At 43.9% G+C, this 13,209-nt stretch overlaps 1 long non-coding RNA gene across 1 annotated transcript in view; it reads left to right on the top strand.

Moving 5' to 3' along the window:
* Positions 1 to 13,209, top strand: part of LOC141106185 (uncharacterized) — a 527,211-nt gene that overhangs the window by 128,865 nt on the left and 385,137 nt on the right. The window lies entirely within an intron of this gene.

Raw genomic sequence — 13,209 nt, 5'->3', positions numbered from 1 at the left:
ATTTAGAGTAAGGAAAGAGATGGAGGATATGGATCAGGCCATGTATAGCGGAGGAGTGAAGAAAACTCATAAAAGGGGGGGTGCTTCTAATATCCTGAATCCAAAGTTCCCAGTTTTCATGGAATTTTGCAAGCTGAAGCTGAGCTTTGCTGAAAGCAAATTCCTTGAGGTAGTGTTCCTTGAGCAGGGCCGAATTAAGAACATCATGGGCCTGGTGCTGAGGATTATGGTGGGGCTTTTTATATTAAAAAAAATTATAATAATTAAAAATGCAAACAATTTTTTGTTATAACAAATTGAATTAAATAGAGAGAGGGAGGATGAGAGAGAGCGAGAGAAAGGGGATGAGAAAGGTGTGAGGGGTAAGGGAGGGAGGATGAGAGATAGAGGGGGGATTAGAGAGAGAGGATGTGGATGAGCATGCGTGGAAGTGACAGCAACACAGCCCGGCCAAGGCAAGTGACCTAAGGCACAGAACCTGGAAGGAAGACAGGGTCAAGATGGAACAAAAGTGTGCCCGTTCTAGAGCTGGTAACATTGAGGATATTCCATATCCATTTTAAAGAACTGTTTTTGTGTGTAAGAGGCATAGGGGAGGAGTATGGATGGTATAAAAGTGGGAAGTATGTGCAGGTGAGGGAGAGGATTGTGGAGGGTATAACAGTGGGCACTATGTACAGGAGAGGATTATGGAGTGTATGCCAGTGGGCAGTATGTACAGGAGAGGAGTGCGGAGGATATGGTGGGGGCAGTATGTACAGGAGAGGAGTGTGGAGGGTATGATAGGGGCAGTAAGTAGAGGAGAGGAGTGTGGAAGGTATTATGAGGTTGGTATGTACAGGAGAGGAGTGTGGAGAGAAAGATAGCTGGCAGTATGTACAGGAGAGGAGTGTGGAGGATATAACAGTTGGCAGTATGGAGAGGAGTGTAGAGGGTATCACAGTGGGTAGTATGTACAGAAGAGGAATGTTAATGGTATGACAGTGGGCAGTATGTACAGGAGAGGAGTGTGGAGGGTATGACAGTGGGCAGTATGTACAGGAGAGGAGTGTGGAGGGTATGACAGTAAGCAATATGTACAGGAGAGGAATGTGGAGGGTATGACAGTGAGCAGTATGTACAGGAGAGGAGTGTGGAGGGTATGACAGTGAGTAGTATGTACAGGAGAGGAATGTGGAGGGTATGACAGTGGGTACTATGTAGAGGAGAGAAGTGTAGAGGGTATGACAGTGGGCACTATGTATAGGAGAGGAGTGTGGAGGGTATGACAGTGGGCACTATGTACAGGTGAGGAGGATGTAGGAATCTGGGAGGGAAAAATGTAAAGGATGTTTAGGGACTGCATGGTGGTTAAGCGGGCCATACATGAATTGAAATTAAGCCAATTAAGCAGAGACCAGAGGAGTATGGATGGTATAAAATTGGGAAGTATGTGCAGGTGGGGGAGAGGATTGTGGAGGGTATAACAGTGGGCACTATGTACAGGAGAGGAGTGTGGAGTGTATGCCAGTGGGCAGTATGTACAGGAGAGGAGTGTGGAGGGTATGATGGGGGCAGTATGTACAGGAGAGGAGTGTGGAGGGTATGATAGGGGCAGTATGTAGAGGAGAGGAGTGTGGAAGGTATTATAAGGGTTGGTATGTACAGGAGAGGAATGTGGAGAGAAAGATAGTTGGCAGTATGTACAGGAGAGGAGTGTGGAGGATATGACAGTTGGCAGTATGGAGAGGAGTGTGGAGGGTATCACAGTGGGCAGTATGTACAGAAGAGGAATGTGGCGGGTATGACCATGGGCAGTATGTACAGGAGAGGAGTGTGGAGGGTATGACAGTAAGCAGTATGTACAGGAGAGGAGTGTGGAAGGTATGACAGTGGGCAGTATGTACAGGAGAGGAGTGTGGAGGGTATGACCATGGACAGTATGTACAGGAGAGGAATGTGGAGTGTATGACAGTGAGCAGTATGTACAGGAGAGGAGTGTGGAGGGTATGACAGTGGGCACTATGTAAAGGAGAGAAGTGTAGAGGGTATGACAGTGGGCACTATGTATAGGAGAGGTTGTGGAGGGTATGACAGTGGGCACTATGTACAGGTGAGGAGGATGTAGGAATCTGGGAAGGAAAAATGTAAAGGTTTGTGGAAGGATGTTTAGGGACTGCGTAGTGGTTAAGCGGGCCATACATGAATTGAAATTAAGCCAATTAAGCAGAGACCAGCTATAATTGATCTATGTATGGGCTAGCTGGTTGTACACAAGTCAATCTATTAATTGACTTGAGTACAACCAGCCTGTCAGGTTTTTCCCAAAACAGTCAGTGCTGTCAGCTATAGTTAGCAACACTGATCATTGTATTGTGTGGGTTGGGAAGGCTCTCCACTGGCAGAACACAATACTGCGGGAGTGATTCCCCCATCCACAGGTCAGCAGGTGAGAAGGAGTGTGGGGACAGGCTGGAGAGAGAGGTCTGTCTGCACGGGGGTGTGAGGTGGTCATGGAGGGATATGTATCAGCGGGTGGGGGGGAGTAACTGGGAGTGACATCTTTTGGAGTAGGGTCTGTCATCTGCAGGTTGGGAAATGGTCATCTGTGATAAGTTAAAGGGAGGTGGCTAACATGGAAAGTGGCTGGGGAGTGACCTGGTTGGTGGTGAGTGTGAAATGGATGATGTGTTTCAAGTTTCTTTCACACTTGCAGTAATGCTTAGACCCCTTTCACACTGGGGCGGTTTGCAGGCGGTATTGCGCTAAAAATACCGCCTGCAAACTGCCCCTAAACAGCCTCCGCTGTTTGTTCAGTGTGAAAGCCCGAGGGCTTTCACACTGAAGCGGTGCGCAGGCAGGGCGGTGAAAAAAGTCCTGTATTCACCGCTCCTAAACCGCTCCTGCCCATTGAAATCAATGGGACAGCGCGGCTATACCGCGGCAATACCGCGTCTATAGCCGCGCTGTACGAGGGATTTTAACCCTTTTTCGGCCGCCAGCGGGGGTTAAAACCGCACCGCTAGCGGCCGAATACAGCTACTAGAACGACGGTACAGCAGCGCTAAAAATAGCGCTGTTGTACCGCCGATGCCCCCACCGCCCCAGTGTGAAAGGGGCCTTACTGTCCTCTGAAAAGTGATCTGTGGTATATTGCTTTTCAACGTGTGGTATAGCAGCAGCTGACAGGAGTTCATGAGGTTCTACTGCCACCTCCTTTTTTTTTGTGAAGGCACTGTGCCTTGGGCCCACAAAGAAAGGAAAAGTTTAATAAAGGAGAAAATTAGTACAACCAATTGAGAAAGAAACTTAGGCTACTTTCCACTGGGGCATTGGGGGCATCGGCGGTGAAGCGTTTTTGTTGCACTTTTTGGCCACTAGTGGGGTGCTTTTAACTCCCTGTTAATGGCTAAAAAAGGGTTAAATGCACCCGCAAAGTGGGCAGGGGAGCTGTAGGAGCAGTCTATGCACCGCTCCTACAGCGCCTCAAAGATCCAGCTTGCAGGACTTTTTTTGGGGTCCTGCCTTAGTGTGAAAGCAGGCTTAAAGTGAATCCATGTAGTGCAAAGCAACAGTTCTTTTTTTTCTTTAATTAGGGCATTAGCAGAACATATTTGCCCTCCTTACACAACTTCAATGCCACATTCGACAGTCAAGATCAAAGAGGGGAAGCCCTGTGTGAGCTCCAAATCATTGCTTGGGGCTTAGGCAAAATAGAGACCCCTTTCCCTTGTGGTACGCGATGCTGCTAGGTCCTCGAGCTGACAATTAGGGATAAACAAAACTGCTCAGGTTCCATTTGTTTATCCATATACATTACTTATGGGAAAGACCACAAAAAAGGTTAGTTATTCTTGAGGATTATAGAGCCTCCATGCAATATTTTAAAATAATATACTTTATTAACCAAAACTGTGAATTACAAATGGGTATATTATCAATTTTTTAAATGTATACACCTTCACCTTTTCCCTAAAACCACAATGACAACATTGTCATCTAACATCAGGACATCTCCTTTCACACCACAACACTACTATAAATATGAAAGCAAACTATTATTGTTCAGTAATGCCTCACAGATGGAATGCATATCTTATACTAGTCATAAGTTTGCCATAAAATTGTGTCTTATTAGCAATGCTGTTACTCTGCCTGGTTTCAGAAAAGTCTGATAGCTATCTACGATCTTATAGGGCAAAGATGGAAGCAAGCAAGAGTTGCAGAGTCCACTTGTGTAAAAATCCAAGTGTTAGCATATCTTTCATGTTTAAATGTAAACCATTTGTATCATATATAAAGTCTGCTATAATTGCTTTTCATTGGATTTTAAATAGTGTTACTTATAGGAGCCATTTTCACTAAATCTCAAAAAAGAAATATTTGCTAAAGGTGGACTGTTTGAAAAATGTAGCCATTTTGAAAGATGGTACATCCACGCCAGCTTTTGGATCAGCAATATAGCAGCAGCATAACTGGAGCCGATGAAGGAGATAAATGCTTGCAGGAATGAGAATATCACCTTTAACAGTCAAACACAGATAAAGGTGTCCGTTTATGAAGCAGTGAAATCTATTCACTGCTTCGTTCTCCGGCATTCACAGTGAAGAATCTTCTCCTCTGTGTGCCAGTTTATGAAGCGGTGTAGATCGCTTCACCTTTGGAGGAGTGAAGTGATCTACAAATGCTTCAAATAGTGGAGAACGGCCCCTGATACTGGAATCTCGTGAGACTTTACGAGATTACAGCACCAGATGTCAGTTTATCAAGCAGTGATAAATTATCACTGCTCAACGGCGTGGATTAATGTTAATAAAATAATGTGTCCCCCTGCATTATACACATATGTATACACACACACACACACTATATATACATGTATATACACACACATGATATATATATACATATACACATTATATGTATATATGTATAAATATGTATACACATAAATATGACAGGGGGACATGCTTACAGTGTTGGGGGGTCTGAACGAGGCATAAGGAAGTTAAAAATCTTCCTCCTTCCCCCTCAGATCCCCCCAGATTTCCTCTTCACTCCCCGATTCACCACCTCTGAGATGGTGAACCTGGGAGTGTGAATTCTGACACAGATCGCCAGTGAAGCGGTGAGATCACCGCTTCATAAACTGGCTGTTACTGTGTCATTCAATGAGGATTCTCTATGTGTAGAGATAATCGGCGGGAGAACAAGTTCAAACATGTTCTCCCCCGATTATCACTGTTTCATAAACTGTTTATGGACTGTGATCAGCGGTGATCCTCGGGATCACCGCTGATCACTGCTTCATAAACGGACACCAAAGCACAGTTGTAGCATCAATTTGTTGATCCCGACTTAGTAAAGATCTGTATTGAAGACTATGGGGGTGAATCTTGATACCAAATTCTTGACATCTTCAAGGCTAATAGGCTAGCAATTTTTTTTTACAATAAAAAAGACATGACGACCTGGGCGCTAAGCAAAAAAACATTTTTGAATACCTTCTAATTGATATTCAAGGTGAATTTGGACAAATACCAATCCTGTAAATGTCATGCTTGGGGGATGCCCCTTCAAGGTATATGTGGTGTTAAGGAACATTAAGATTTTCACGAAAAGCATCAGCATCACCATGTTCTGGCATCACATTTTTGGATATGTAATTGATTTTGTAACTTTTACATGTAGCATGGCTTAAATACAGCAGCAATACCCTAATTTTTATTTATTTAAACTTAAAAAAAGGTGGTTTTGGCTGCTACACCTTTTTTTTATCAAGTGGTAATAGGCCAGAACTGATCGTAAGTAGCAGCAGCCACAAAATATCTAAAGGCTATAGAAAAGTTTACACTTGAAAAGAATAAAGAAAAGCCCTCAAATTCATACAAAATGGCCAGTGGCAAAACAGATTAACTGTATGTATTTTTTTTTTTTGCACTACCACACTGCACTGTCTTAAAAATGTTAAGAGTGCACAAAAACACAACTCCACATTCCTCAAAATGTACTCCCATCCCTGTATCGACAATCTTCTTGCAAGCTTTAAAATATAAACTTTAGGTATGTGTCTGGTAGAAATTGGCTAGCATCAGCACCAGTGGCGGCTGGTATTAACCAGATACCCAGCGCCATGGCTTCTGTGTTAACCTGGTCTTCTTTCAGGGTTCCAAATCTTCAGCATCCTGTCTTGATTGGCCAGGATGAGAAGCCGGAAACCGATGGCAAATATTGATTCGGGGCATAGAGGACAACCTAACACAAGCCAATTAGAGCCTCAGGCTCTAATCACTTGCTTGTAAAAAAATATGATGGACCCTGCACAGTGCCCAGCCACACACATAGAATGATTGATTTTTAAATAAATTATATGACCAACGTTTCCTAACTCTAAGATGTTAACAGATGTTAGTCATATTTATTTTATAATTTATTAAAAAATAAATCATTCTAGGATTAGATTCTACAAACTAGGGGGAGGGGGGGGCACCCCTCTGCCCCTTATGGATCAGCCGCCATTGTTTCTGATCACATAGTAAGTGTATAGAAAACGCAATCTTTTAAAAAAATCGCTCTATTTATGGCCATAATAATAGCCAAATGTATCATACCCACAACAACAGAACTTTTACTGAGGATCTAAACATACAAATCAAGCAAAAATCAATTCACATAAAAGTAGAAATGCTTACTGATTATATGTATTATATGTGCTATATGTCAGCAAATAATATAAATAATTGTAAATAACTGTACATAAATGTAAATAACCATTTGTTTCCTCCTGTTTACCTGGCTGTCACCTATGTACATATGTACATATGTCTGATCTGCTCATGTGCCCTCTGCTGGCAGGAGGAAACAGTGTCAGCAGTCTTACCTTTCTCACAGCTGTGGTGTCTTGGTACCGGAACGCTCTCCTTGTTCCCCGTCAGTAGTGTGCGGTGGTTAGTTGCAGGTCCCCGAGCAGCTCTGGTGTCGGCCGATCAGTTCCAAGTCTGTAATATGATGGGTAGTACACCTGGCAGCTCTCCTGTCTCCTCATCTCCAGGTTTGAACTGCAGTCACAGCTCAACTGCAGTCACAGCTCAACTGAGTCCAGCCTTCCAGCACAGTGTACACGGCCATGTCTGCTCAGCACACACAATCCCCCCGGTCAGTCGGGTCATGCAGCGGCTTCGATCCGGGCAGTGGGCGGGTGCTTTCTCCTAGGAGGCTGCCCGTCCTCCTCCTGATGCTGGAGGCCAATCCAATCAGATCTCCTTTTCAGCCAATCAGGTGACGGGTCTCACAAGGGAGGAGGATCAGTGTGAGAATAGCGAATACTCATTCGCTATTGTCATACAACTAGGTGGGCTGGAGCGCAATGCTCTATGCCCCAAGCCCACCCTTTTTTGAAGCCAATTAGAGCCTCGGGCTCTAATCATGTGCTTCAAAGACAAAAAAACCTGATTGGAATCCATGCGTCCGGCGCCCTGAATGTAGAGCAGGGGGCCGGACGCATGGATAGGGAGGGTGGCGCTCGTGCACCCCCCCATGGATGGGCTGCCACTGATCAGCACAGTACACAAGCACTTGAGTAGGCAGAAAATAGAACAAGACAAGGCAGGTTTCATCTTGTATGTGTCAGTGACGCAACGCGTTGGGAGGAGCTGGGTGACATCACTGCTGGTTGTGGCTGCGACCGGAAGTTCAGATTTGATAGCTGTTGCTGTGTGACACCGTGGTTTCACTCGTTGGATGCACAGCAGTTATTTTAACTGTAAGTCTCTACATTTTTTTATAAACTTGTCAATACTACTACACCAAGAGCATTCTTATTCCATGTGCTGGCCGTTTGAGTACCATCAACCACTGAGTGTTATACACCCCATAGAGATCTGTGATTCATTTGAAATGTGTTAGACTGAATCTGAAGGTGAGCAGCCATTGCACATAGTGGTGGAGCACTTGCATTAAACACTGGATTGCACAGTTTTTTAAATGTCATTGGATTTGAAGTATTATTTGCAGCACCTTACCAAGAACTTTATATATTATTGGCGTGGTTCACGCAGCACTGAATTTTGGAGGCACTGCCCATTGGGGCTTTTATGAGCTGATAATCACGTTTTTTTTTTTTTTCATTTATTACATGTAACATTTATGATTTACTGGTTTTATTATATGATTTTTTCCTTATATGATCAGTTTAGCAGTTTTCTGGTGTTTCACTTGGAAACAACAATATCTTTAGATTTAGCATCACTCCATTTCTATGTTTAAAATATTGATCGTGTATGTGGTGACACTACAGGGTTTGGCAGCTTTATCCTCACAATACTTGTATATTGGTTTTGGGTTTAGTGGCAAACTCATTCTGCCGCTGAAGCTGCCGCTGATCTACAGACCAGTGAAAGGAAGAAAAAAATTTCCCAGAGAACACACCGCTAGGATATGGCTAGAGGTAGTCTTGATGAAAGCACGAAATGGCCTTTCTGTAAAAAATTGAAAGTATATGCACCTGTCAAACAGGTGCTGAAAAATTGGGCTTTGGGTGTTGGTGGTGCCTTCACACCATAACCTTATAGAGGTACTCTTGATGAAAGCAAGAATTGGCTTTGCTGTAAAAAATGTAAATTATATGTACCTGTCAAACAGGTGCTGAAAAATTTGTCCTTGGGTGGTAACTGTGCCCATGAAACCTATACCAAAAAATTACTTCAAGATAAAATCAACACCCACAAAGCTAGGCAGTCTTGCAGAGATTCCACATCCCACAAAACATTTCATCAGTGACATCGGCATCAGGGGCTTGATAGCTGGTGCTAGTCCAAGACTGATTCATTTTGACAAATGTTAGCCGTTTACCGGAGTCTGTGGACAGACACGCTCTTTTATCTTTCACAAACTCTCCGGCAGCACTGAATGCCCATTCAGGAAAGCACGCTGGATGCAGAGCAGAAACTTCCAGAAACTTGATCCTGTTATTCCTGTGTTTGACCTGGCTTGCCTCTGACTCCATTGAATCTCTCCTACCTTGACCCTGGCCTGTATCTGGACTTTGGGATCACCTGTGGCTGCTGTCCTCAGAGTTGTGATGGCTCTGTATGATCAAAGAGAGTGGGAGAGAGAGAAGGACGCACCAATCTAAGTGCAGTATCCCAAAAGTTTTTAATACATAGGTGGATTAAGAACACTTACAAGAGAAATAATTAAAATAGGCTCATCTGTCAGTGGATCTCCAGGGCTGTACTCAAGGCGGCTGTCATGGAATTTGTCATCGATGTAGTTGATAAAGTCCAACTGCTCTGTGTAGGAAGCAGGGAGGCGATGTCTGGAGCCTCGAGGGGATAGGAAGTCGCATTCTGTCTGTGTGGAGCGTCCCACGGCTATGACGTCACAAGCGGGGACAGGAGATAGCTGGCAAGTGGGAGGAAAAGGCAAGGCTACGCGCTCCGAGCATTCGGCTCCTTCTACATTCAGGCTCCTTCTACAGGGCGTGTGCAAACGCCCTGCAAATTTGGGTGTTCACAGAACTAGCGAACCCACCAGACAGAAAAGCAGGAGTTGTAAAGCCAGCAATTTGGACAAGTTGGAATTCTGACGCTGAGCATGTGGGTGCCAGGAAGTGTATTTTTTTTGATGCAGCAGCTGGGGCAGAGAAATTCACCTGCTTTTGTCTACAGCTGGTGGTGTGCTGCTGCAGACGTGTTGCAAGGACCTGTGACACCCTTTCCTATACCATCATCCCTGTCAGTGGAGGCTGCTGAGAGGCCATGGGATATAGCGGGGGTAGACATGAAGGGTGAGGAATGAGGAGAGGAAGAATTGTGTCCCTTTTTGTGTGGCTTTCAGGTGCTCTTGCCAACAGGCTGAGTGTTGAGAGGTTAAATGCCTTTGCAAGCATGTGGTACCCAAATGGCTGGTGTTTTTGCCACGCTTAGAGATGTGAAGGCCCGGAAAAAAAACGGAAAAATTTGGAAAAAAACGTTTTTTTTTTTCATGCAGGCTTTTTTGTTTTATTTTCCCAAAAATTGGAAAAATTTAAAAAAGAAAAAAAAATTGTGGAATATTTTATTTTAACATGATGAATAAAATATTTTCAGACAGGGTGTTCAAATATTTTCTAAATCATTTCCAAAAAAAATGTATGATATCAGATTATTCTAATTTCTGTGAGTGAGGACAAGCAAGTCCTAGGTAACAAACTGAACCCTCCAATGCAAGAACAGTATGCATTTCTTACTTTAGGAGGTGCTGTGCTGCTATTGTAACAAGAAAAAGGTTTCAGTTTTGCTTTTGCATGTTAGTGGGTGTGTTTGGTTTGTTCTGTCCTCTTCACTAGGCCTCAAAAGCATTGGAAGAAAATACAGAGCAACAAAAAAGGAACTGAAAGTATATACTTAATTAAAAAAGGTAAGAGTTTACATTTATCTGATTCTGAATCCAGAAAACTGAATCATTTAGCTACATTAGTTTATCTTTATAAACTTTTGTGTAAATAATAATTTAATTACCAGTAATCTGATTCTTCCCCCACCCCCACACACAACCATAGATTAGTGTCTTCTTGCAAAGTAGTCATTTTTTCTTGTTTTTATTTCCTACTCCCCTCAGAAAAATGGTGAGACCAACATCTAGCATATGGAGGCATTTTCACATTACAAGGTCTTCTGAAAAGAAAAATGTGATTTGCAAATATTGTCAGATGAAATATGCATTTCCAAATGCTACCAGGATGACAAAACACATTCTTGTATGTAACAAGTGTCCTGTAGATATTAAAAAAAAGTGAAGAGGACAACAATGATGACAATGCACATAGTTTTTCTCAACGTTCTCGTAACAGAATGACTTTCAATCTTAAAAAGACAAAAAAGTGCTAATGTAGCCTTTTTTTCAATTTTTCCAAAAATTTCATTAAAAAAAAAAAAAAAAAACGGAAAGAAACAGGTTTTTTTCCGAGCTTCAAAATTCTCCTCTGCATGCTGTAGCTGGGTAGCATGGGCAACATCATTAAACAGAAAAAAGTGCCCTGCCTGAGAACGGACCACGTATAACGTTGCCTGTGGACACAGACGCTGCTGGCCCCCTCATAGTGGCATGGTAAGTCTGCCTCTCCTTGTTGGCCTCCTAGACGTGATGGGGGGGTTTATTACTCACATTTAATACATGCAGGGAAATGTGTAATTGGATGCACTTTATTCCAAAAAGTGGTGTTTGGTGCACTTTAATTTGAGGACTGCCGCTGACAGAAATTTTAAAACTAAAAAAAAAAGGGGGGGGGGACAACAGCGTCACAGTCAGAAAAACTACAGATGACAATTTAAAAAAAGAGGGCAGGCACTGGGCAAAAACAAAAAAACACAGCAACCAGAAAAAAGGGGGTATACAGCACTAAATGTTATGTAATGTTGTGTTAAACACTACACTAACACTACTGTAGGGGCTGCTGAAAAACAATGTCACCCTGCCCAGCCCGGCATTCACTTTCAAGTCACTTTTGAGACAATGAACAGTCCATGTGATTTTGTATTTTTATTGAGGGATAGGAATATATGGGATGCCCAGTAGAACAAGCAATTGGTTGATTGTATATCAATCAGTTGGGACAACTATATATACTCGGATTACGCCAGTCTCCTCCAGCACATCACTTGCTTGCAGACTGTTACCCTCTCTCTCTCTCTCCAGCACATCAGTTAACTCCAGGCACAGCTAGCACGTGGTTAGGCCCAACTCTAACTCAGTCAGGCCTCAGCAACTGCCTTTTGCAGGCAAGGACCGTGGGACTCTTTAATGTAGCAAAACATCAGAATAGGAAGACTTTTAGTGCTAGCTGTCTTATGGTGGACTACTGCTCCCAGTAAGTCCTCTTCAGGCCCTGACAGCCCTCCTGGCTGCCGCTGCCTGACTTCACTGCCCATGACATTGCAATTCTCACTGCCTCCACACCCAGCTCTGACTGTTTCCTCTTAGTCCTCTCTGACATGCCTCTACAGTCCTCCCAACTACCCATGTCACTCACCAGCCCTCCTGGCTGAAAACCGGTGGTTCCCTCCTGAAGACTTGCCCGGCAGTACTAGCTCCTGCTGCCCTCTCTGACTCCTCTCTGTGCCTCCTGTTCAGATCCTCCATTCTTGAAAGGATCCGTCCTGCACCCGAGTCCCAGGCCCAAGGTCACCCCCCCCCCAGACTGGGGAGCTCACTCAAAGGCCCTGACAGCCTAGTACTCCATCCTTAGTTCTTCCACCCGACAACTCCCCCCCAGCTGGGATGACTCTAGGTATTTGAGGATATAGGAATCAGAAGTTTGGTCCCCAACCAAAACTCCCTAGAGAACAGGGGCAATTGGACTATCTCGGCACAAGTTAAACTAAGGTAGGTTCAAATGTATAAACACGTATATAGAAAAATATATAACGTTTTATTAATACAAAATCAATAAAAGATAACACATAATCAGATACAGATTAAAAGCATGGTGACAATCCATGTATATCGCCAGTATAATGGTCCCCAAGACAGGGAAATATCCTGGTAATGACTGACTACTTCACTCGGTATGCCCAGGCATTTCCCGCAAAGAATCAATAGGCATTCACGGTGGCCAAGATCTTAGTGGAGAAGTTCTTTGTACACTATGGCCTGCCCCAAGGTATCCACTCTAATCAAGGGAGAGACTTTGAGAGCAGCCTCATCAAGAGACTTTTAGACATGTTAGGCATTAAGAAGTCCAGAACCACCCGTGCCATCCTCAAGGGGATCCTCAGCCAGAGAGGTTCAACTGAACCCTCCTGGATATGCTTGGGACTTTGCATTCAGAACAAAAGCAGCACTGGAACAAGCATATAGATGCTATTGTGCATGCTTATAACAGCACCGCAAACAATGCCACAGGATGCTCTCCCTATTGTCTGATGTTTGGACGTTTGGACAGGAGGCCCGGCTGCCAGTAGACTTGGCCTTTGGCATGTCCTTAGACTATACCTCAACAACCTCCCACAGAGGGTATGTGGACCGCTTACGGAAAAATCTGAACACTGCCTATGACAAGGCCCAAGCTGCCTCAGATGTCTGAGGACTGAGGAACAAAAGAAACTTTGACCTCAGGGTACGGGTGCAGGACTTGTAACCAGGTGACAGTGCTGCTGAGGAATCTGGGTGTCCCTGGAAAGCACAAGTTGGCTGACCCAAGTTGCAGTCCTATGTCATTTGCAAGCAGCTGCCAGAACTCCCAGTGTATCA

Source organism: Aquarana catesbeiana, linkage group LG08, assembly GCF_042186555.1.
Source record: "Aquarana catesbeiana isolate 2022-GZ linkage group LG08, ASM4218655v1, whole genome shotgun sequence".
NCBI classification, from domain to species: domain Eukaryota; kingdom Metazoa; phylum Chordata; class Amphibia; order Anura; family Ranidae; genus Aquarana; species Aquarana catesbeiana.
The sequence above is the reverse complement of the archived record's forward strand: the minus strand, read 5'-3'. Positions and strand labels throughout refer to the sequence as shown.